The 23,692-nt window shown below is 47.8% G+C and overlaps 1 long non-coding RNA gene across 1 annotated transcript; it reads right to left on the bottom strand.

Annotated features, from left to right (window-relative positions):
• Positions 1–20,133: 20,133 nt before the first annotated feature.
• LOC111098446 lies at positions 20,134–23,446 on the bottom strand. The gene is made up of 3 exons (XR_005368294.1): positions 21,566–23,446; positions 20,393–20,540; positions 20,134–20,268 (listed from the first exon to the last, which is right to left on the bottom strand). It is a non-coding gene; the product is annotated as an uncharacterized LOC111098446 (long non-coding RNA).
• Between the last annotated feature and the right edge of the window lie 246 nt (positions 23,447–23,692).

Genomic DNA, 23,692 nt, shown 5'->3' with positions numbered 1-23,692 from the left:
CTAAGTGAAGTAAGTGAGATAAGCCAGTCACAAAAAGACAAATCCTGTATGATTTCACTCATATGAAGGGCCTAAAATAGTCAAATACATAGACAGGATGTAAAAAAGTGGTTGCCAGAGGGCGGAAGGAAGGCTGGAGAAATAAAGAATAGTTTAATGGGCATGGAGTTTCAGTTTTACAGGATAAAAGGAGTTCTATGGATGGAGGGTGGTGATGCGCACAATCGAGTGAATGTACTTAATGCCACTGAACTGCACACTTAAAAGTAAATATAAATGTCATGCTATATGTTTTCTTTACTGCAATTCTTTTAAAAAGAAAAAATAATAATGCCTGATTTGGGGTTTTTTAATTAATTTATTTTGATGGGGAGAGGGGCAGAAGCACAGAATCGTTGAGCAGACTCCCCACTGAGCATGGAACCGGATATGGGGCTTGATCCTGTGACGCATGAGATCATGACCTGAGCCAAATCAGATGCTTAAAAGACTGAGCTGCCCAAGCACCCCGATAATGCCTGTTTTGAAGAGATGTGAGAATTAGGAGCTCATGTTTGTGAAGAGCTTGACACAGGCCTGGCACAGAGGGAGCCCTGAAGCGATGGCATTACATGTACTGTTAGCAACCACTGTGTGTCCACCATGGGGACCCCTCCACCCCGGGTGAGACTTCAGTATCCCCGTCTTATCTGCTTTGCTAAGTGCATGTGAGGAACAAATGAGCTCTTGTGTGTGAAAATGTTTCATAAACTGTTAAAAAAAAGTGGAGAAATGATTGATTAAGCTGTTGGGACACATTTCTCAATGAGCTGAGCCTTTGTGTTTTCTCAGCACTTGGGATTTATCCACACCACCACACTTGTCACCTTCCCCGGGGTGAGTCCTCCAGTCCCCTCCCCTCCCCCTCCTGACTGGAATCCTGGGGTAGGAGTCCTGTCTTCCTTAATTCCACATCCCAGCACCCAACCCAGCTCCTGTGAACCCTGGGCAGCACCTGGGTAGCTTGGTCAATTTTTTGCCACCCTCTACCAGGCTTGGGAGGCATGAGGCTGGCCTTCAGATAATTTTAGCCAGGAGACGTCCTTCTGAGGACAGAGACGGGAGGTTCAGGGCTGCTTCCTAAGGTGGGGTCCTCTCTGGGTGCAGTTTCCCACAGTAAGAGTCTGACTGTCTGTCCTCCTGCAAACATGTGCCCTGTTGACCAGCGGGTGTGTCCATGCGGGGAGGGAAGTGAAGCAGAATTCAGGGAAAGTGGAGGGAACACTCCTGGACCTCCCAGGAAGAGGTGACTTCGGGACACAGGCTGCCTAGTTGTTTTCGGTGGTTTTCATTACTTGGTTTGAACTCCTGTGGAGTAAGTGTGTCTCGGGCAAGTTTGCAGAATCTAAATCTGGAGTCCTTCAGCACCAAAGAATGCAACAAAACACCTGCTCAATGGAAGTGGAGATGGCCACTGAGTGATCAGGCTACCTCAGCTGTGGGTACACACCCTCTGCAGACAGGGTGGCCCCAGGAGAGTAAGTGACTTGCCCAAGGTCTCTTGGAAAAGTGTCAGGGCTAGGACAACAGCTCACAGTTCCAGGCCAGCATGGATTCTATGACCTCTGCTGACTGAGTTGTGTTGAGGTAAACTGAGAAGCCAAGTGTTTCTGGGGCAGGCAGGTGGTTTCCATATTCAAACACCAAGTATGTTCACCCAAGAGCCTCCACACCTTTCACAAAGGTTGGAATAGCTAACTTTTGAACTGAATTTGCCCTCCAAATACCAGACCAGAAAAATCACTTATTCGTCATTCTTCCTTTTGACTCATAATCCCTCAGCATGTCCCATAGAAGGGAGTGTTAGTAAGCCGTGGAGAAAGGAAGAAAGCCGTGGCGAAGAGGAAGAAAATCTGATGAGGTAGCATGAGGGTCTTCCTTAGTCATCAGATGCCTAAGAACAAGCTTACTCAGACTGCCTCAATGATTAACAAGGGACTTTCTCCTCAAGGAAGAAAAGAAAATGGCCGCCATGCTATTTGCCACTTAACAGAGCACAATTTGCCAACACTGTTGCTTCTGGTAGGGTTTGGTGGTGGTTGAGGGGGGATGGTAATTAATGTTAGATGGACATAGCGAAGTAAGACATGGAGAGGATGACATGGCAAACTCGTGAAGTCAGACTCAAGGAGCCTCACCCAGAGCTCAGGTTCTTTCCTGCTTCTAGAAGATTTCACAAGGCCAGGAAGCCAGCTGTCCTGGGTCAAGTGAAGGGGAGGCAGCTCCGGGATACACCCAAGAGCAGCTTCTGGTCAGGCATTCCTGGCAACATGGGGTACCTCAGCCCACCCACGCCTTGTCCACGATGAAAGCTGATAGGCAAGGCCTGCGGAATGCTGGGGCAGGGCAGTGCCTCCCTCGTGGTTTAGGGGCACTGAGAGGTCTCTCTTCTAAAAATATCTCCCTTCCCTTTCCTGCTGTGGAGGCTGAAATGTTCACATGGAAGTCTCACTCCCTTGGTTTGAGGCATTATATTCCCGGTAAATCTGATTTAAAAATTAAATACCATCATGTGCAGAACAAACTGAGATATGATCACGCCATGACACCTCACTTGGCATTTATTTATATCCCTGCACAAATCCAAAGAAGGATTTGAAATTATCACACATTTATTTCTCAGATTAGCCAGCTGAGGGAACCAGATCTTATTTCAGCAAATCTGTGGAGCAGCTGAGAGAGAACTTTAGTTCTGGGACATCCCATTTTTCTGCTCAAACTGCTCCAAGACCTTCCCATCTCTCCTCACGTAGGATCCTCACCCAAATCATTCACCATCTTGCTCATCGCACCCCCACCTCACACAAATGTGCCAGGCCCTTGCCTGCCCCCAGACTTCCTATGAGCTGTCCCTTCTGCTGGCAGATCTTTCCCTCCACTCCTGGCTCCTCTCTTCTTTAGGCCTTGGCTTGAAATGCCACCACTCAGGTGGCCCCTTGACTTTGCCAGCTATGACAAGTGTTCGCTCCCATGTTTCAAAACACTATTCTTTGGTTCACAGCCTTTCTTACCATTTAACATGTGTGTCTACGATTTATCCGAATTACTTGTAGACTTTGTATTTATGAAATTGCCTACTCCCTGAAACTGATCTGTATTGCCCAAATTAATATTTGCAGTGCTTTAGAGATCATCTGTGGACATGCGCAGAGTGGCAAAAAAATTTGAGTCGCTCAACATGCATGTGCCCAACTGAGATTCAACAAATTTGACACACTGCTTCTTATCTCAGCTCTCAGGCTCTAAACAAGTGTCCTTTTTGCAATTTTGTGTCACATTCTGCATTTTGGGGCTCGTGGTTGGTGGTTTTGCTATTTGAGATGGCCCCTATGGGAGTGCCTGGGTGGCTCAGTGGTTGAACATCTCCCTTTGGCTCAGGTTGTGATCCCGGGGTCCTGGGACCGAGTCCCACATGGGCTCCCCACAGGGAGCCTGCTTCTCCATCTGCCCGTGTCTCTGTCTCTCTCAGTGTCTCTCATGAATAAATCAATAAAAATAAAAAATAAAAAACAAAATGGCTCCCAAGCACTGTCTAGTGCTCCTGAGCACAAGAGAGTTGCCATGTGCCTCGTGGAGAAAAGGTAGGTGTTGGATAAAATTCACTCGGGTAGGAGTTATACTGCTGTTGGCCATAAGGTCAACGTTAATGAGTCGACAGTAGATACTAAATAAGATGCCTTTCAACAGAAGCGCACACAACCCAAGATTATGTAATGATTGGTGGATGAAATGTTGTGAGCAGAGGCTCCCAGGAACCTAACTTTGTGTTTCCCCTGGGAGCAATGGTCCAGTATTCACTAATTCAGTTCTTGTGGTGACTTTATAAAACATAACCACTGTGAATAATAAGAACTGCATTTTTATTAATTTTATTAGTTTCTCAGGGCTGCTGTAACAAATACCACAAACCAGGTGGCTTAAAACAGCAGAATGTATTCTCTCATGGTTCTAGAGGCCACAAGTCCAAAACCAAGTTGTCAGCAGGGCCTCGCTTCCGCTAAAGGTTCCAGAGAAGACTCCTTCCCTGCCTCCCCCTAGTCTCTGGTGGTTTGCTGACAGTGTTTGGTGTTCCTTGGCTTGCGGTGGCATTTCTGCTCCAGTCATCACAGGGCATTATCCTGTGTGGCTCTGTCTCTGTGTCACTTCTCTTCCTGTAAGGATACCAGTTACGTTGGATTTAGGGCCCAACCCACTTCAGTAAAACCTCACTTAGAAATGTATTTATTATGTGTAATATATAAAAACACATATATTGTATATTATATATTATTCATACATTTACATAATTTATATATTTAATCAATATATTAAATATAGTATGTAATCAATGTCTATCTAACTACTTTGCAAATTCCGTGAGGCAAGGACAATGGCTTTCTTATTCTTCTTTTCATCCCCAACACCAAGTCCAGCCTGACACAAGTCAGTAAATATTTGTGGGGGATGAATGGGTAAATGAATGAATGGATTTCAAAGCTCAGAATGTTAGACACCATTGAGCCAGCAGCGACCAAATTCTCTTAGAGCCCTAGGCTCCTGGACATCCTTCATCCATCAGGGTAGACTGAGAAAGAGGCCAGGTGGGTGGGCTTCCAGTCTTAGCCCCCTCCCCAGTCCACTTCAACCAGTTACCCTGTTTGTACCTGTTTTATATACTCCACTTCTATGCAACATTGCTCTTATAAAGGAGCTTTAATGAGTTTTAAAAGTGTGAAAAATACTGAGCTTCTCCCCCTCCCTGCCCTTTCTAGATAAGGAAACAGGTCCAGAGACACGAAGGGGTTTGCTCCAGGTCACCAGGCAGTTGTGGGAGAGGCAGCCAGGTTTTTGGAACCCTATTCCAGAACTTTTGCCTCGATGCTTGCCTTCCTGCCAAGAAATACAAAGGGATAATTTTGGAATCTGCCCTCCCTGGGACCCTGTTTTTCCATCTGAGAGAAGGAAACAGAGCCTGTGGCATGTGCCCCTTCCCCACAGCCCTCAAAGGCCCTTTGCGCCAAGTTCCCTGGACATTCCACGGGTCTGCTCTGGGCAAATCCATCTGCCAGTGGGTCACAAGCCATGCCTTCATCTCTGAGCTGAGGCAGTTCAGCCTTTCTGTCTTTCAATGCTGTCTAGAAAGCTGAAACCAAGGGAGGGAGGTCGGACTTGGGAGGCCAGGTGCAGATGGGCTGGGGTGGGCTACCAGAGGAGAAGGCTCTGTTTTGCAGACCTGGCTTAAGAAGAAAACTGTGCTAATTATCTCCCAGGCCCAGCTGCAGAAACGCCTTAGCTCGGCAGCAGATTATAAATAGCCCAGAATGCACTCCCAGCCGCTTGAAAACAAGGATATTTTTTCCCTGGGCTAGAAGAACAGCTCTTCACAACCATCCTGGGCCCCCTCCTCGACCCCACCCCCAGAGATCTGTGATTTATGTCTCAGCACCATTACTGGGACCTAGTATCACACAGCCCCGATAAACAATGATTAATTCACTGCCAAGTTTTGTGGGAAAAAAAAAAAAAAAAAAAAGGAGGCATTCCTTTGGAAGTCCTTTCTTTCATTTTGGCAGAGACATGCTGACCCATGAGACCACAGGGGCAGCTTTGCTGCAAGTTCATTACCACGGTTTTCATCTGGCTGTCTCTGCCCTTGAATGCAGTGGGGGCTGGGGCAGGAGGTGGGTCACTGATGTGAAGGGCAGGAGGGGGCAGAGAAGACTTGCCTTGAACTAGACCGTTTGCTGAGATGCTCCAGAAAGAAAAAGCCAAGATTTGCAGGGCCGGTCCGATTACACTCAAGTCCTTCTTTCTAGAGGGAAATCAGCCCATATGTGAGGAAATCAGGCCTTAATGAAAGTATCCTAGAAATCCTTGCACCAGCTGGCTCACTCGTTAGGACCTTAAGTTTGAACAGTAGCTCCCAATGTACAAAGCACTTTTCATGTCCTGCTCTCATCTGACCCTTACAACAACTGTTTTATTTGTTTGTTTTTGTGGAATCAAAGACAATCCCTGCTTGTTATAGAAAAGTTTAAAAAATTTCACAGAGGCAGAAAGTAGAAAAAAATCCCACCCAAATCCCATCACACTGAGACAGTAATGTTTTCATGGCCATCCTTCCAGACCTCCCTTTTTGGATTACAGTTGGATATAATTTTACCTGCCTGGGATTATATTATCCTGTTAGTTGGGCTCCTGGAAGAAATAGATGGTACAGTCAAGTGAATCATTGGCAGAGAATTTAATAGGGACTGTTTTCATTGGCCTGGGCAGAGGTTAGGAAAACCAGCAGGGAATAGTGCAGTACACTAGGCCTAGCAACAGGGGAGAGCCATTATCATTCATAGGTCTGAAGGCCAAGGGCAGGGAGCTGTACAAAGAGGGTTACTTGTCAGGAGCTGTAGCCTTCAGTGGAGACACAGCCAGCCCCAGCAAACCGGCAAACACGGAGCCTCAATCTCACTCTCCCCTACCCTCCAACCCCTGGTGCCTCCCATTGGCCAACTCAGAAGACAAAGAAGCCCACTGATGGTCATCCCTAGGGGCCGATACCCCAGGGCACAAGACAGGATGGAGCAGGGTAGAGAGTAGACAGGAGAGACAAGAAGAAAATACCCTTTACATCCACTGTAATACGGCTTTTACCATTCCATGGTAAGCCAAGACATTTCTAACTCAATGACTATAGATCAACATCATACTTTTTAAGGGAACCTTGTACGGACGTAGCAAATTTATCTAACCGATTCCCTGTTGATGGACAGATAGTTTCTAATTTCTCAAGAGCATAGACAATGCTGTGATGGGCAGATCTGTACCTACAAACTCTTTTTGTACACTTATGATACATGATTTTGATTTTCCTTTGAAATTTTTTTGAAGGATTTTACTTATTTATTTGCAAGAGAGAGAAAGAGAGCACAAGCAACGGGGAACAGCAGAGGAAAAGGGAGAAGCAGACACACCCCTGAGCAGAGATCCCAATGTGGGTCTCGGTCTCAGGACCCTGGGATCATGACCTGAGCAAAAGGCAGATGCTTAACCAACTGAGCCACCCAGGCGCCCTTCCCTTTGACAATTTTTAGAAATTGAGGCTCATTGCTTACGAGGCTTGCCCCCAATCACACAGTGGTCATGTGGCTTTTCTAAATCTTCCAACTTTTCAGTATTGAACATAGAGTGCTCTATGATAGAAAAAGGAGGAAGAAAGTAAGTTTTTAGTTTTGAAACAAAAAAATGCTTATTCCCTTGGAAGTCCTATTGCCCACATGACTCTGAAAGGGAGGGTGCTTGTAGGGCCTGGGAGAACAGGGCCTCAGTCAGTCATGGGGACAGGGACAAGGGGAGAAGGACAGAGGAATGCAAAGGGGAAATTGAAAGTGATGTCGCAGAACACCCTTTCAGCAGCTTCCCAGGTGTCTGCTCAAGAGGTGGAAACCACTCCAGAGGCCTTACTATGGTAAAGCAGGGAAGATATGGAAGCAGGAAGTGAGGCACAAAGTCGCACGTCCTGTCTGCCCCTCAGTCTCCTCCTCTGGAAAGTGGAGACAACGCTCACCATCCAGACTTGTCCTGAACACTGCTTGACCCCCATACGTGACAGGGCCTGGTGCTTAGTCAGTCCTCAACAAATGCACATTTCTTCCTTTCTTGCCCCAAAGCTGGGAGCCACGCCAGTTGAAATCTGATTTCTTAAAATTCACAAATATTTATTGAGGAGTAGATATATATGAAAGCAAACAAGACTCAAGGAGCTTAGAAACCAATGTGTGTACAAACTCACTCAGTACTCAAAGGTCTCTGCTTTTGTCTGGATTTTTATTCCTATCTTGAATGTCCTTTCTCTTCTACCTGGTGAAATCACTTACCTTTTTCATTGTCCACTTGCACGGGGACCCAACCAAATGTGTGACTCCCTCTCCTACACCCCTAACATACCATGCCCCTTCCTCTCTGTCTGTCTGTCTGTCTGTCTCAGACCTGATTTCTTGGTGTAGACCAATCATGAAGGGTTTTGGAGTCAGATGGGTTGGTTGCTGTCCCAGCACAACCACCCTCACCAAACTGCTGGAGCTCAGTGATCTCCTCTCTGAAATAGGAAGGACATCTCCCACCCTGGAAGGTGCCTGTGGGAACCGAATGGGTCTGGACATGCGAAGCTCATAGAACAGAGCCTGGCACAGAGGAAGGGCTCCTCAGTCGGCCCTGGGGTTGTTACTGTTCATCACTGCCCACCTGGCACAGAACAGGGGTTCCACAGACGTTTGTCAAAAGAATTAATGATGTGTATTCATTGGCAAAACAGCAGGATAAAGTAGACTCCAAAATGGTCCAGAATCAAGAACACACAAAGGGACAAGGTATGGCATATGGGAAGAAAGGTTTCTATGGGAGGCAGCCTAAGGAGAAGGGGCAGGTGGGGCCTGGGCCCGGTTACTCTGTAGGGATTCGTGGCTGGCACACAAGAGAAGAGCAGAAGGAGAAGGGGCGATTGGGTTCTAGTTCCAGCACTTCTGGCCTGTGTGACTTTGGACAGGCCCCTGCACCAGAGACGCTGGCCTTCTTTTAAATGAGGATAAATAGCCCCCTTCACCCAGAGCGCTGGGAGGACCGGGTGGGATAAGCTAAGTGATGCTCCCGGCTCACAGTGAGAGGCAGGCTGGCCACTCTGGTTTTCTTATTCTCATGGCTCCTCCAGGCGCCGTGATGACTGTGTCCTCACCCACAGCCCTTGCTGCAGGGCTGCTGTCCACCTGCCGGGGTTCCCTTGAGCTTTAGGATGCAGGGCTCTGTGGTGATGGGTACCTCCGTCGGCTGCAGAGCTGAAGGCTGGGTTGCTGTCCTGCAGGAGCAGAGCCTGTGCCCTGCTGAGAGCCAGTTCCTGCCAGGAGCCCATCTGCTGGATCTGCCACTGCCAGAGCAGTGAGGTGGAAGCAGAGAAAGAGTCTCAGTGTCTGAGCTAGTTGCCAGCCTGGGCACTGACTTTCTGCTTCCCCTGGCGTCACCACAGTCTCCATCAGCCTGCCGGCCTCCTCTGGCCTTCCCCCAAGAGCAGCCACTTGAGCCTCCGGCCTGGGTTGCCATGGACACAGTTGCCCTCGGAGACCTTGCCTCTTGTCTCTGCCTCCTGTGTGTTCTTCTGACAGAGCGCACCCACCCACCCCGCTCCCAGGCTACTCACTCCTCCCCAACCAAGGGAAGTCTCCCTTTTCATTCATTCATTCATTCATTCATTCATATAATAAATATACACGGAGTGCCTACCATGTGTGCCAGGTACTGCTTTACGTGCTATAGATGCGGAATTGAACAGAAGACTAGAATCCCTACCCTCATGGAGAGTATATTCTAGTGAGGAAGAGAGATCATAAATAAATTAATATATACGGTGGGATAGTACAAAGGAAATAATACAGAAGCTGCTTTATGTCAGAGGAGGTGACATTTGAACAGAGGCCGACATTGTAATGAGGGAGCCACCACATAGGTGTTTGGGAGAAGAGACTTCCAAGCAAAGGGAAGCAAAGGGAAAGCAAAGGGAAATGCCATGTGAAGACCTTGCATCAGTAACACACTCGATGGTATGTGAGGAGCAGCAACAAGGCCAGTAAGGTTGAGGATATGAAAAATTAGGGGGTCATGAGTGTAAGAAAAGATTGGATTGATATCAGGGGTCAGATATGTATGGCCTAGGAGAACATGCCAAAGCACTGCATTTTATTCAAAGAGATGGAAAGCTGCTGCCCCAGGAAGATTCGAGCAAGGGAAGGGCGTGCTCTGATTTTTTAAAAATTTTTGCTCTGAATAAAATTTTTTTTTTAAAAAAGGGGAGGGTGCCTGGGTGGCTCAGTTGGTTAACCATCTGCCTTGGGCTCAGGTCATGATCCTGGGTCCTGGGATGGAGCCCCTCATCTGGCTCCCTGCTCAGCGGGGAGCCTGCTTCTCTCTCTCCCTCTGCCCCTCCCCTGCCCATGCTCTCTCCTGCTCTCTCTCTCTATCTCAAATAAATACATAAAATACATTTTTTAAAAGTTTTGCTCCAGATGCTGTGTGAAGAACTGGGGCAGCGGTGGGGGGTGGGAGAGACACAGGTGGAAGCAGGGCTCTTAGCAGGTTGCTGCAATGACCCAGAGGAAGTGCTTTGGACCCGTGTGCCGATGATGTCAGTGATGACAAATGTGTGAACCCAAAATGTATTTTGAAGAATCGGTCAATAAGCCCTGCTGGCTAACTAGAGAGTAGAGGGTAAGAAAATGTACTGTCTCCAAAACGACTCCTAGGCCTTTGGCCTGAGCTAGATGGCAGTGCCTTCTCCTCAGATGAGGAAGATAAGGAGGGAGAAGCTATTTGGATAAAAGTCATAGTTTGGTTCTGAAAGTCTGAGGGATCTATTAGCCAGAAAAGAGGGCACGTCAATGAGTCATTTTCATATAGTCTTTGAATCTGGAAGTCAGGAGGGAGGCAGACTTTGGAGACAAGAAGCCAAGAAGGGCCTGAATGAGATTCCTAGGGAGCGAGATGGGGGTCAGAGGAAGAAGCCTGAAACCAAGTTCATAAGAGGAAAATAAAGAAAAAGTAGAGTTCTAGAAACTGAGTGAAGAAAAATTTCTAAATCCATGTAGTACGGAGAAGAACGGTCCGTAGGAGATAACCGGATGCTAATCCTCAGACCCCGTAGATATGTTACTGAACCTGGCTGAGAGATGCTGCAGGTGTGACAGGGTTATGGACCTTGAGGTGAGGAGGTTATTCTCCAGGTGGGCCTTGGAAACAGAGACCCTTTCCTGGCTAAGGTCAGAGGGACATATGACCACAGAAGAATGGTCAGAGAAGTTCAGTGTTCCACAAACCAAGGAATGTGAGCAGCCTCTAGAAGCTTCCAGAATCTGAAAAAGGCAAGGAAATGGCTTCTCCCCTAGACCTTTCAGACAGACACAGAGCCCCGTCTGTATTTTAGCCTAAGGAGATCCCTCTCTGACTCCTAACCTACAGATCTGTTAAAATAATAAATCTGTGTTAATCGAAGCCACGAGATTTGTGGTGATTTGTTGTGGTCGCCTAAGAAAACTAATGGAATGGGTAGGGGATCAGCTGGTGAAGTCACAGCCCAAGCTTTAGGAAAAACAAGGATGAAAATTTCCAATCGTTCGGGCCGTGTGGACATCATGGGACCTTGGTCAGGCTAGTTTGGAGGGGACAAAGGGAGTGGGACAGGTGAAGGAGAGCACGGGACGGGAGCAGGGAAGTCTGGAGACAGGCCAATCTTTGGAGGAAATAATCTAGAAAAGGAAGCCAAGAAATGGGGTAGAGGTATGTGTGGCCTCAAGCGAGAGTTCCAGTTCTTGTTTAGAAGATGGGATGCGTGCTTTTGCGCTGGTAAGAATGATACTCGAGAGAAGCAAAAATGTGATGAAGCAGGAAAGACTCAACGTTCTGGCTGCAAGTCCCATCCCCCATCCACCCCCAAGTGCTCCACAGCCAGGAGCAGGGGTGAGCAACCCCCAGGAGAGCCACACCTCAACCCAGCTTTCCATGGAAGACCAGACTCTCAACAGTGTAGACACAAGACTCACCTTGGGCCACTCCTCTCTCCACGTGTGGTTCTGTGGTACCTCAATCCATCCCTCCCACAGCCTGTGTTCCAGGGCTCATGAGGGGTCCAGGTTTGCGGGTAGACGGATCCCCCCCAGCAGAAGATTGCATCTATCTCATTTGTTGGGTTTCCCCAGCCTAGCATAGACACTGACACACGGAGGGCATTCGATACATGTTTTTGCTGAGTGACAGTACTGGCCACAGCTACTCAGGCTCGCTCTGTGCCAAGGGCTCTATGGCCACAGCTGTGATCTCAGGTAATCCTGACAGCAAGCCAATCATGCCCATTTTATAGACAAGTATGCTGAGGCCCAAAGAGGTCAAATGACGGGCCTAATATCACCTGGCTGGTAAAGGCAGGGCTGGGGCTTGAATCCAGGCAGTGTGACCCAAGAGGCCCCCTTGCAAGCAGTCCACCACCCCACCTACGGCATATGACTGGAGTGAGCCGACTCCAGGAGCTGGAGGAGCAGAGTGCAGGCGACCCGGGCCTTCCCAAAAGGGACACCTGAGCTTGGTTCTGAAGGATGAGGAAGGCTCAGCCGGTGAAGGCAGGAGGGAAGGGAGCCCTGAGTGAGGAGGAAGGCAGGTGAGAATGGGCCAAGGTAGAGAACACATGCTGGCTGTCTGGAAGCTCCCTGAAGCTGGAGCAAGGAGAGGGTTGCAGGCGAGAGGCAGGGCCTGGTCCATGAAGGTGTGGCAGGCAAGGGAAGTGCCCAGAGGATCCCAGTGAAAACTGTGCAGAGGGCCAGCATGTGACACCTGGGCCACAGGCCTGGGCAGCAGCCACCCCCTGCCCCCTGCAACCCTCCCCCTCACACACACACAGTCTGGCAGGAGATTTGGGCACAGTCAGTGCTAAAGAGGGGGAACCAAACCCTCACAGCTACCTCTGGCCTCTCCAAGTCTACGAAGATGCAAGTTCAATCTGGAAAAGCAGGGACGCCTGGGTGGCTGGGTGGCGGTTGAGCATCTGCCTTTAGCGCAGGGCGTGATCCCAGAGTCCGGGGATCGAATCCCACATCAGGCTCCCTGCATGGAGCCTGCTTCTCCCTCTGCCTGTGTCTCTGCCTTTCTCCCCCCGTGTCTCTCACGAATAAATAAATAAAATCTTTAAAAAAAATAATAATCTGGAAAAGCCAGGGCCAGGGACCCAGGCCCAAAGGGGGGTGGGCGGTGTCAGAGAAGGGACCAAGGGCCAAGGCTCTGTGTTCCCACAGACAAAGGGAGAAGAAAGCAGGCTAAGCCTGGGCCCAGCATGTGACACCTGGGCCACAGGCCTGGGCAGCAGCCACTGCAGCCCTGGGGATAATGACTCCTTTTGTCCTCCTCCTAAATTGTCTGGAAAAGAAAGGATTCCAGGGCCTGCTTCTCCCGTTTGCACAATGCCGGCTGCCCCGGGCCCCACCGTGAGGGCCTGCCATGGCATCTGGGGAGCATTCGGGCCCCTTCCCTGCCTGCCCTGTCCCCACATGCAGAAGCGAGAAGTGGAGCGCTGGGCCAGACGTTCTACAGGGGGTTGCGAGTCTGGGCAGAAGCGCAGCCTGAGCCAGGAACTTTCTTTCGTGGCCCCGAGGAAACCAAAGGATTTAGAAGCCCTGAAAGAGTCTTAATAACTGTGCTGATGTCTCCTAATGCTTATCCTCCCCTGTTGGAACCCTCTGCCCCTCCGCCCCCTATTCCTGCACTTTCAGCAGATCACAATGGTTACGAGCACAGGCTCTGGATTCAGAGAAAGCTGAGCTCAAAATCTGACGCTTCCACTCAGGATGGGAAGCTCTTTAACCTCTACGAGCCTCACTTTGCCTCTCTGTAAAATGGACATCATAGCCCCTACTTTTTATAAGATTGGCAATGAGAAGAAGGGAGAAAATGCATATAACACACTTAGCTTGCAACACAGCCTTCCAGAAGGGCTCAGCAAGGATAGGCAGCCCAGGGGGTCATTCAGCCTGTGTCTGGTTTTCTCCAAAGACAAGGCACTCACCCCTGTATTCTATATCCAGACCAAGTGCAAAGCTGCTCGTAGACTCTCATTGGTGCTGAGGGTAGAGAGGAAGGGGTCCCATGCTTACACATTTACTATGTGCCAGGTGTTACCATACATGACTCAGAGAAACTAGGGGACTTGTCCACACCACGCAGAGGAAGGGACCAAGATTTGAACTGGAGTCTCTCCAACCCTCTGCATCATAATACAAGAGAACTTTTCTTTCTCTCTTTCTTTAAGATTTTATTTATTTATTCATAAGAGACACAGAGAGAGAGGCAGAGACACAAGCAGAGGGAGAAGCAGGCTCCCTGCAGGGAGCCTGATGCAGGACTCAATCCTAGGACCCCGGGATCATGACCTGAGCCAAAGGCAGGCACTCAACCACTGAACCACTCAGGTGTCCCACTAGAGAATTTTTCAAACCTGTGAAAAACAGCTTCCATGTACCCCTTGGTATCTTCTCTTCTCCAGGGAAAACATTCCCTAGCCCCAAGGGAGATGGTTTTGTGTTTCTGGATCTCTCACATACAGCAAAGCCTTCTTCATTTCTGTCTTCTAACTAAGCCTCTCTGGACACATAGCAAAGGCTGAATGAGTTCATATATGTGCAGCCAGCCTCCAAGAGGGCTCCAGTGATCCTCACCTCCCGGCGCTTGTGTCCTTGTGTGGCCCCCTCCCACACTGGATAGGGCTGACAGGTGTAATCAATAGGATTTTGCAGAAATGACAGTGTGACCTCTGAAACTGGGTCATAAAAGGCATTGCAACTTCCAGTTTGTTCTCATAGAGCACTTACTCTAGAAGAAGCCTGCTGCAGGGTCATGAGGACACTTAAGCAGCACTCTGAATTGGCAAGGAGGTCACCATCCAAGGAACAAGAATCTCCTACTGACAACCAGCTCAAATGAGCCAGGCCTATGAGGGATTCATCTTAGAAATGGACCCTCCAGGGATGCCTGGGTGGCTTAGAGGTTGAGCGTCTGCCTTTTTGGCTCAGGTTGTGATCCCAGGGTTCTGGGATCAAGTCCCACATCAGGCTCCCCACAGAGAAGCCTACTTCACCCTCTGCCTATGTCTCTGCCTCTCTCTGTGTGTCTCTCATGAATAAATAAATAAAATCTTTTAAAGGAAAGAAAAAGAAAGAAGAAAGAAAGAAAGAAAGAAAGAAAGAAAGAAAGAAAGAAAGAAAGAAAGAAAGAAAGAAAGAAAGAAGGAAGAAAGAAAGAAGAAAGAAAGAAAGAAAGAAAGAAAGAAAGAAAGAAAGAAAGAAAGAAAGAAAGAAAAAGAAAGAGACCCTTGGGGGTCACTTGGGTGGCTCAGTTGGTTAAGTGTCTGCCTGCAGTTCAGATCATGATCTCAGGGTCCTGGAATGGAGCCATGGGTCCAGTTCTCTGCTCAGCGGGGAGTCTGCTTATTCCTTTCCCTCTGCTCCCCCCAACCCCTGCTCATGCTCTCAATAAATAAGTAAAATGTCTAAAGAAGGAGAAGGAGAAGAAAGAAGAAAAAAGAAGAAGAAGAAGAAGAAGAAGAAGAAGAAGAAGAAGAAGAAGAAGAAGAGGAAGAGGAAGAAGAAGAAGAAGAAGAAGAAGAAGAAGAAGAAGAAGAAGAAGAAGAAGAAAGAAGAAGAAGAAGAAGAAGAAGAAGAAGAAGAAGAAGAAGAAGAAGAAGAAGAAGAAGGAGGAGAAGGAGAAGAAGAAGAAGGAGGGCCCCCACTTCAGGCCTTCCTAGGCCTGCAGGAGTAGCTGCGGCGTAAGCAGCTGGTGGCTGGTGACTCTGTGTTGGACAAGTTAGGGGAGACGCTAGCCACCCTCCTCAAGGTGCATGACATTGTCAGCAGGCACTTGGAACAAGTGTTTGAGGTGAAGAAGAGGAAGAAGAAGAAGAAGAAGAAGAAGAAGAAGAAGAAGAAGAAGAAGAAGAAGAAGAAGAAGGAGGAGGAGGAGGAGGAGGAGGAGGAGGAGGAGGAGGAGGAGGAGGAAGAGGAGGAGGAGGAGGAAGAGGAAGGGGAGGAGGGGGAGGAAGAGGAGGAGAAGAAATGTACCCTCCAGCCCCAGGCAAGCCTTCAGATGATACAACCCTGGCCACCATCTTGACTGCAACCTCATGGAAGACCTTGAGCTGGAACCACCCAACTAAACTGCTCTCAGACGCCTTATCCAAAAAACTACATAAGATAATATAAAATAGTGTTAGATATTTGTTGTTTAGGTTTTGGGGCGATTTGTTATGAAGCAATGGAAAATGAAGGCAATACATGTACAGACTTAGAACCCTGGCTAGCATGTGGTCAGCATTCCTTCAGTGGACCACATTCCTTCAGTGCTGCCCCTGCTCTTATCCTCACTCACCTCTGGGCCAAGTGTCAGAAGCCATCACCTGAGCAACCCGGGGAGTCTGGAAAGGGAAAAGAATGCCAATTTCCCCCAATTTCCCAGCAACCCTATGACTAGGTACATTGGTCTCTTCATCTCACAGATGACGAGAAGCTGAATCACTTGCCCAGGGATTTGCAGACAGAGAGCCAGGATATGAGCCCTGGCTGTCTGACTCCAGCTCACATGGCAGCAGGGACGGAGGGAGGCTGAACCTCACTGTGGGAGCTCCCAACTTTGTGAGTTGTCACTTCAAGTCTTTGTAAGAATGACATGTGGAAGCTGGGAGGATGAGCGGAAGCGAAAAGGGAGAGAAGTTGGGAATTTTACCTCAATCCTGTGAGACTTGGGAAAAATGCTTTTGACACCAATTTCTTCACCACCACCCGCTTTGGGCAGAGATGTCACAAGGACCCACAGTAATTCAGTTGGTTGGAAGAAGCCAGAGGTGACAACTTTGTATCAAAGATTTTTCTGATTAAGGAACAGGCTGTCTGGGAAATTCCCAGTTCTCCCAGGAAGCCCCCAGGCCTCCTCCTTAGGCCTGGCTGCCTTCCTCACGCTACATTTGAGCTGCCACCCCTGGCAGGATCTTGGGGGGATGCCCTGTCCGCCAGCCTGGCGCCAGCCTTGAAGTAAAACTCTAGCCTCCCACCCCCATTTCTTTGCTGTCTTTCAAACAAAGACCTGAGGCCCTATCATTGCAAGATTTCTCTTACTAGTTCCTGTGGGGTGAAGGAGCAAAACAGAAACACTGGAGAGTTATGAGGAAAGAGTTCCAGGAATTTATAGCCTAGAACAATGGAAACAATAGAGATTGGAAGACAGAACCACCGTAACTCAAATCCTGACAAAATCACATCATTGCTATGGCCCGGCGCAAGAGACACAACTTCCTTGCACCCCAGCCATCCAAAAAATAAGGAGGCTCTTTTTTTGGGGGGGGGGGAGCAATTCACCAAAAGCTATCAAAATCTACAGTACGTATACTCCTGCCACCAAGAAATGCCCCATGGGGAATGCGCTCACCTACACCCAACACTGAGTGCGCAAAATTCCGTGGTGACATCGTTTGTGACAAATCTTTGCAAATCCTCATTCATCAGGAGATAGGTAAGCAACTTGTGGAATTGCCCAGAAGATGGAATTGCTCGGCAGCTGTCAGAAAGAATGAAGTAGAAACAAAGAGACTGGTATCCCAGCAGCTCACTGCTCCTCATCCAGCGGCTTCCTGCACTGCCTTGCCCTGCCATCTTCCTGTCACCTGGGGTCGTGCCTTCTCACTCCCTTTGCCCCCACACCTCGCACAGCACCTGGAAACCAGTGGATGCCCCACAAAGAGCTGGCGATTCATGGAATGACACAGGGCTGGGTCCACGCTTTTCCAGAGACGGTCTTCTGAAAGCAACTCCCCTTGTGGACAAGCCAGTGGCAGAGTGGGGAGGGAACCCCAGGCCTCCCAGCTCCTAGCCCCACGCTCCCCGGACAAATCGAGCTCTCCTCATCCTTCTTCTTTATTGCAACAGCCTTAACTGAAGATTCGTTCTGCCTCTGTCTCTTCCTCCCCATCCATCCTCCTTTCTGCTGCCCTCCGTGCCAGCCTGAGGCTCCGCCTTTGCCTCTGGGCCTACCATTTCTTCTCCTATGATATGCTCCCCCTTCCCTCACTCTGCTTCCCTGCTGGGATCCCTGCTCCATACCCAAATCATACCCATCCTCTGACACCACCTCTGGGAAGACTTCCCAGGTCACAGCCTGTCTCGCCATTCCTACCACGCCTCTGGCTAGGAATCCCTGGGGCACCATGTACAGGACTGGTGCCCCCCTTAGGCAAAGAGAGTAGTCCCCACCGAGTCTCTCTGAGTCCCCATCCCCACCCCCACCCCCACCCACCAGGGACCTGGCATTTCCAAGGCAGCAGGTGCTCAATAACTATGTGAAAAAATGATTAATGAGTAAACGAGAGCAACGGATTACTCCAGGAATAATTTCCAAGCAAATGAAAGAGTAGATGAATGAACGGCTCTGAATTCATGAAGGAATGATAATAACCAACCTGAGTTTCATGGCCACTGGTCCCTTTTCTCCAGACAATTAAAATCAACAATGCAAAGATCATCTTGGTAAAACTACAAGCTGAGGATATAATTTCTTCTGGATCACGAGTTCACCCCCGCTCCCCGATAAAGGAGCATTAGCCACAGCATTTACAGAAAAGGAAACACAGGTAACCAAAAAATATGAAACTATGGTCAACTTCACTCATGATTTTTTAAAACTTTATTTAAAACAAAAAACAGATTTTTCCCCCCTGTTAAATGTCTAATGCTTAGTGGGCAGAGGAAGAAAAACAGCTAGTCTCAAATACTGTTGGTGGGACTGTTATTGTATCTAACACAGACGTCAACCCAGAAATAACACCTCAAAATTTTTATTTTTATTTTTTATTTTTTTTAAGATCATTTATTTATTTATTCACAAGAGACGCAGAGAGAGAGAGAGAGGCAGAGACACAGGCAGAGGGAGAAGCAGGCTCCATGCGGGGAGCCTGATGTGGGACTTGATCCTAAGACCCCGAGATCACTACCTGAGCCAAAGGCAGATGCTCAACCAGTGGAACCATCCAGGCATCCCCACTCCCAAATTTTTAATCTCTACATACGGTTTGGTCCATTAAGCCTTCGGCTCAGGTCATGATCCCAGGGTCTTGGGGATCAAGCTCCACGTTGGGCTCCCTGCTCAGTGGGGAACCTGCTTTCTCCCTCTCCCTCTGCTGCTCCCCCTGTTTGTGTGAGCTCTCTCTCTCTCTCTCAAATAAATAAATAAAATCTTTAAAATTAAATAAATAAATAAATGAATATGTTTACCCTTTGACCCTGCAACTCCACTTTTAAGAATTAATGCCAAAGAAGTAATTGGACAAGAAGACAAAGACTTACGTACAAGAATTTTTATTTCAAAAAAATAAATAAAAATAAAAATAAAGAATTTTTATTTCAATATCGTTGGTAAGAGTGACAAATGGGAAACAATATAAAAGTCTATCTACATGGTCTAGTTAAATAAATTGTGTTTCAGGTGAAACCATCAAACCCTCTACAGCCATTAGCAGAGTCTCACTCTGTACAGCCAGGACACGATGTTCCTCTATCGCTAAGTGGCTAAAGCAGATGGAGAGTGATATGATCCTTTTTACTGACTGTACATGCACATGTTTATTTGTGAATAGCAGAGTTATGGAAGCCTATACACCGGTGGCTGGGCTCGTGAGAACTGTTGCTTTTTGGTTTACACCCTTTCATAGCTTTTGAAAAATAATCCTTGATTACTTTTATAGAAAGGAAAACATTCAGAGAGCCCAAGAGGCAGGCAGAGGCCCTGGCTTTGCTCCTTCTAGCCTCAACACTCTTCTTACTGCTCCTGACCTCTGCTCTGTCCCTGTCCAAGGACTCAGCCCCTGGGAAAGCCCTAGCCCAGTTTCTGAAACAATTAAAACAATGGTGTTTTCCACAGAATGGCATATTCTACAGAATAAACCTTGGGCCCCTTCAGAGGCCACACAAGGGAGAGGAGTGCATGGAGGCCCTGCAGCTCAGGGGGAGAACTACAGAGGGTGGACCCTCGAGACAGACTTCCTCTTCCGTGGCCTTGCCCAGCTTTGTTCCAAGGTCAAACTGCCTGCGGCTACTGCCCTTGTACCTTAGCCAGCTTCATCCACAGCCCCAGGGTATGAACTAATAGGACCTGGGCAGGGTTCCAAATCTACCAGAATAGAGGAGAGGGAAAGGGGGTGTTATTTTAACCCCAAAGCCCCATGGAAAGGAGGCAAAATAGGTAAAATAATATTTGCTAATATTTTATAATTGTTATATGCCTGGTACTGTGTTGATGAAGCCTTGGGGTCAGTGGCTTTGGACAAGAACCTAATCTCTATGAACCTTAGTTTTTTCCATCTAGGAAATGATATGATAACGCCTATCATTTGGGGTTGCCGCACAGAATAAATAGATGATGTGTGTAAAATACTTAACTTGGTGCCTGGAGTACAATAATTGATCAATAAGTAGTCAATGTTATATCATTCTTGTTGCAGTTACACGTTGATATGTGGATGGTGACCTGCCTTCTTGATGCCCTGCCCCCCGCCCCCCGCCCCACAAGCTGATCCATTTCAGTGGGGAGAATGGCTGGCGCCACAGGGATCTTCCTCCACAAGCAGTGGGAAGTTGGCACCAGCTAATGAAAATGTCAAGTAGGAGACAAACCCCATGCAAACTGGGGTTGTCTCTGAAAGGAAGCAGAAGAAGAGCAGCCAGTTGAGGGATGCCAACTTCTTGTAAGTTGGTAAGTGTTAGGGGTTGAACTGTGTCCCCCCTCCCCAAGAAGAGGTTGAAGTCCCCACCCCCAGTACCTGTGGGTGTGATGTTGTTTGGGAACAGGGTCTTGGTAGATGATCAAGTCGAGATGAAATCTTCAGGGTGGGCTTTACTCCAATATGACTTACATCTTTATAAAATGCGGAAATCCAGCCATAGAGAGGTACACTGAGGAAGAACATCCTGTGACGATGAAGGCAGATATCAAGGCGATGCATTGATTGCAGGAATCACCAAAGATTGCTGGCTACCACCACAAGCCAGGAGAGAGGGACAGAACAGACTCTCCCTCACTACCCTGAGAAGGAAGCAATCTGACTGATACCTTGATCCCGGGCTCCCAGCCTCCAGAACCATGAGACAATACATTTCGGTTAAGCTACCCACCTGTGGTGCTCTGTTACAGCAGCCCAGGCCCACTGAACAGTGGGGTCTGCTGAGAGAGGACAGACTCCCACCTCTTGCCTGCTTTGTGACCCTTGACAAGTAGTTACCTCCTCTTGCAGAGACTAGCTGTGAAAGGTTAACCCTGAGGCTGAGTGAGATACTGCATGGAACACTCCAGACCCGGTCCCTGACACATAAATGCTCAGCATCTGTCACAAATGTGCAGATTAGTCACCCCTGGGGACCCTGGGGAGTGGGAGGCTGAAACTCACTTTAGGTTGCTTCACAAATGTGTGGTTTTTGCTCTCCTTTGAAATTCTAAATTCCTGTGGGCAGGAGCTCACTACATGAGTCTTCCTATAGACTCTCCAGTCACACCAGGACAGTTCTCTGAATCCCATAAATGCTCAGCAAATACTTCTTACTCAATAAAGTGTGTTCTATATTAGGATTGTATCAGAGTCAATTCTAGAGTGAGATCTGATGTCTTTGCATCCTCAGTCTGAAGGCCTCACCCAAGACAGCCAATGAATATTGATGGATTAGTATTAAATGAATGGATGACCTTTATGGGGTACATGATTTGGCTTGTAGTATAATTGAATCTATGGTGAGGTATGGTGTTTTATCAAGAAACAGCTGAGCTGCTGCCTGGTATTGATCTCAGCATCATAACAAACTGGAAAAATAGAAAAGCTAAGGAAAGAAAGCTAAGCTAAGAAAATAAGCTAAGGAGTTTTAAATATTTACTGTGTTGGGGGCTAAGCTTCATGCAGATTATCTGTTGCATTCCTCGCACCATTGTGAACTACAGTTCTTACCTTCACTTTGCCAATGTGGAATACTTTTCAAAGTCACAGCGAGGAGGGGCACCCGCGTGGCTCAGTCGGTTAAGTGTCCAACTCTTGATCTCAGCTCAGGTCTTGATCTCACAGTCATGACTTCAAGTCCCACATTGGTGGGCTCCATGCTAGGCATGGAGCCTACTTAAAAAAAAAGAAAAACAAAAAGTCATAGCAAAGAAAGGAGAGTCTGGATTTAAACTCAGGAAATCGAATCCCACGGTCCACACACTTAACCATTATAGCACATTCCCTTCTTCTTCCTAAGTATGTGGAACTCTGTGAAGGCTCTATAATCTAGCACTAGAGCCACTATTAGGCTGGCAGGGTCCTTGATAAGCATCTAATCCAAGATCTTTTAAGAAAATGAAACTGGGAACCAGGGAAGACATGTGACTAGCTTTACAATGAGAAAGTGACCCAACTGGGACTTGAAGCCAGGTCCCCTGATCCCCAGCCCAGGCTGGTGTGTCCTGGTAGGAGTGGGGACTTGGGCTATAACTAGTCATTCACCCAAGTCCCTAGCTCTCTATCCTCTAAATGGGCAAGGAAATTCAGGGAGGTGGGGAACACTGGCTGCCAACTTCCTGCTTCTGTCCACAGAGAAAACTTGAGCCAGGAAGGGCCATCCTACTGAATGGCCTACACATTTGTCTTTCGCTCCTCAGGGACTGCACTCCTGCTGTTCTCACATCCTCTGAGTTTGAGTCTTGTCAGTCTGGACCAAGTGCAAATGGGATCCCATGAGCCCAGGGCCCAGGCTTTGCTCTGGGTGATGTCCTGCTCATTATTACTCAGGACATGGGTGTTACAGTCTGTGGGCTCTGATGATGCAGAATATCATGGGGCATCTAGCCCTCTCCTAAAGGAGCCAAAATGATCCTTGTCATGACACGTAGCCTGAGGAGGCTGAAGCCAATGTCATAGAAGTCCAGATGGCACCTCTCAGAACAGGGAGAGGACACTGATAAACATTCCCCATATTTCCAAGGTGATGTGTGTTGCACTTGACCCCTCTCCTTGCCTCCATCCTTTCTCTGTGTGGCCTTATCTTCCTGCAATAGCACCAAAGTTGTAGCTCTGGGTTGGGGGCTGGCAGTGGGGCTGGAGAGCTCTGAGCATAATAACCTGGGACCTGATTCCCCTGAAAGCCACTCATGGATGGTTCTCCCAAAGACCTGGGGATCCTTACAGAATTCTCTAGAAATAGCAAAAAAAACATTGGAGCCCAAACATTTCCTGAGCCCTCATGCAACCACCAGCATCTGGGCTTACTACTTAGGGAAACACTGTAAGAACAATTGTTACATGTGAGCTCCTATGGGTCACTTAAAATCACCCAGTGACTCTCCACTCAACTGAGAGACAGCACAGCTCTGACTAGTGGATTAGGTTCACTGCATTCGCCTGGAGTCAGGAAGTGGGTCTAGAGCACAAACGGTTGGGTTGTTGACATACTTTCTTCTGTTTCATGTATCGGGCTTCCACACACTAAAATGCACTTGCAAAGAGAGGTCAGATGCTTGGAAGTTAATGATAAAAAGGCTTATCAGTTGGAACTCTAGTTGAATCTTTTCTATACAAGAGGAAACAGGCCCAGAGACGAAAAGTGACTTGTCCAAAATCACACAGCTAGTGTCCGAGGCAGCAACAGAACCAATAGAACCGGGGGGTCCTGGGTCTCAGTGAGTGGACACAACCTAGGTGTTAGGGCCTGAGATTTCACTATTAGGAATTGTCACTCTTGTTTTCATAGTATTTGATGGTCTTATTTAGGTACACAAGTAGTAAATGAGTGTATCAGCACAATCATAAAAGAAAACTTTAAAGACCAATTGTATTTATCAAGCCTTTAAAATTTCTCTTTCTATGTTTCTTGGTCCTCTCCCCAATCCCTTTCCCCCTCCCACCAGGTGTGTTCGATGTTAACAAATGTGTGTCCAAGCTTTCCAGGCTTTTTTCAATGCATTTGGAAATACATTTACGACATGTAATCATATATTTAAATATACATTTGTATATTACAATGTGCATTGTAAATATAGGCGTGTTATTTAAAATCCCAATTTAGGGGTGCCTGGGTGTCTCAGATGGTTAAGGATCTGA

Source organism: Canis lupus, chromosome 13 (genome assembly GCF_011100685.1).
Source record: "Canis lupus familiaris isolate Mischka breed German Shepherd chromosome 13, alternate assembly UU_Cfam_GSD_1.0, whole genome shotgun sequence".
In the NCBI taxonomy this organism is placed as follows: Eukaryota; Metazoa; Chordata; class Mammalia; order Carnivora; family Canidae; genus Canis; species Canis lupus.
This window is presented reverse-complemented; position numbering and strand designations above follow the sequence as displayed.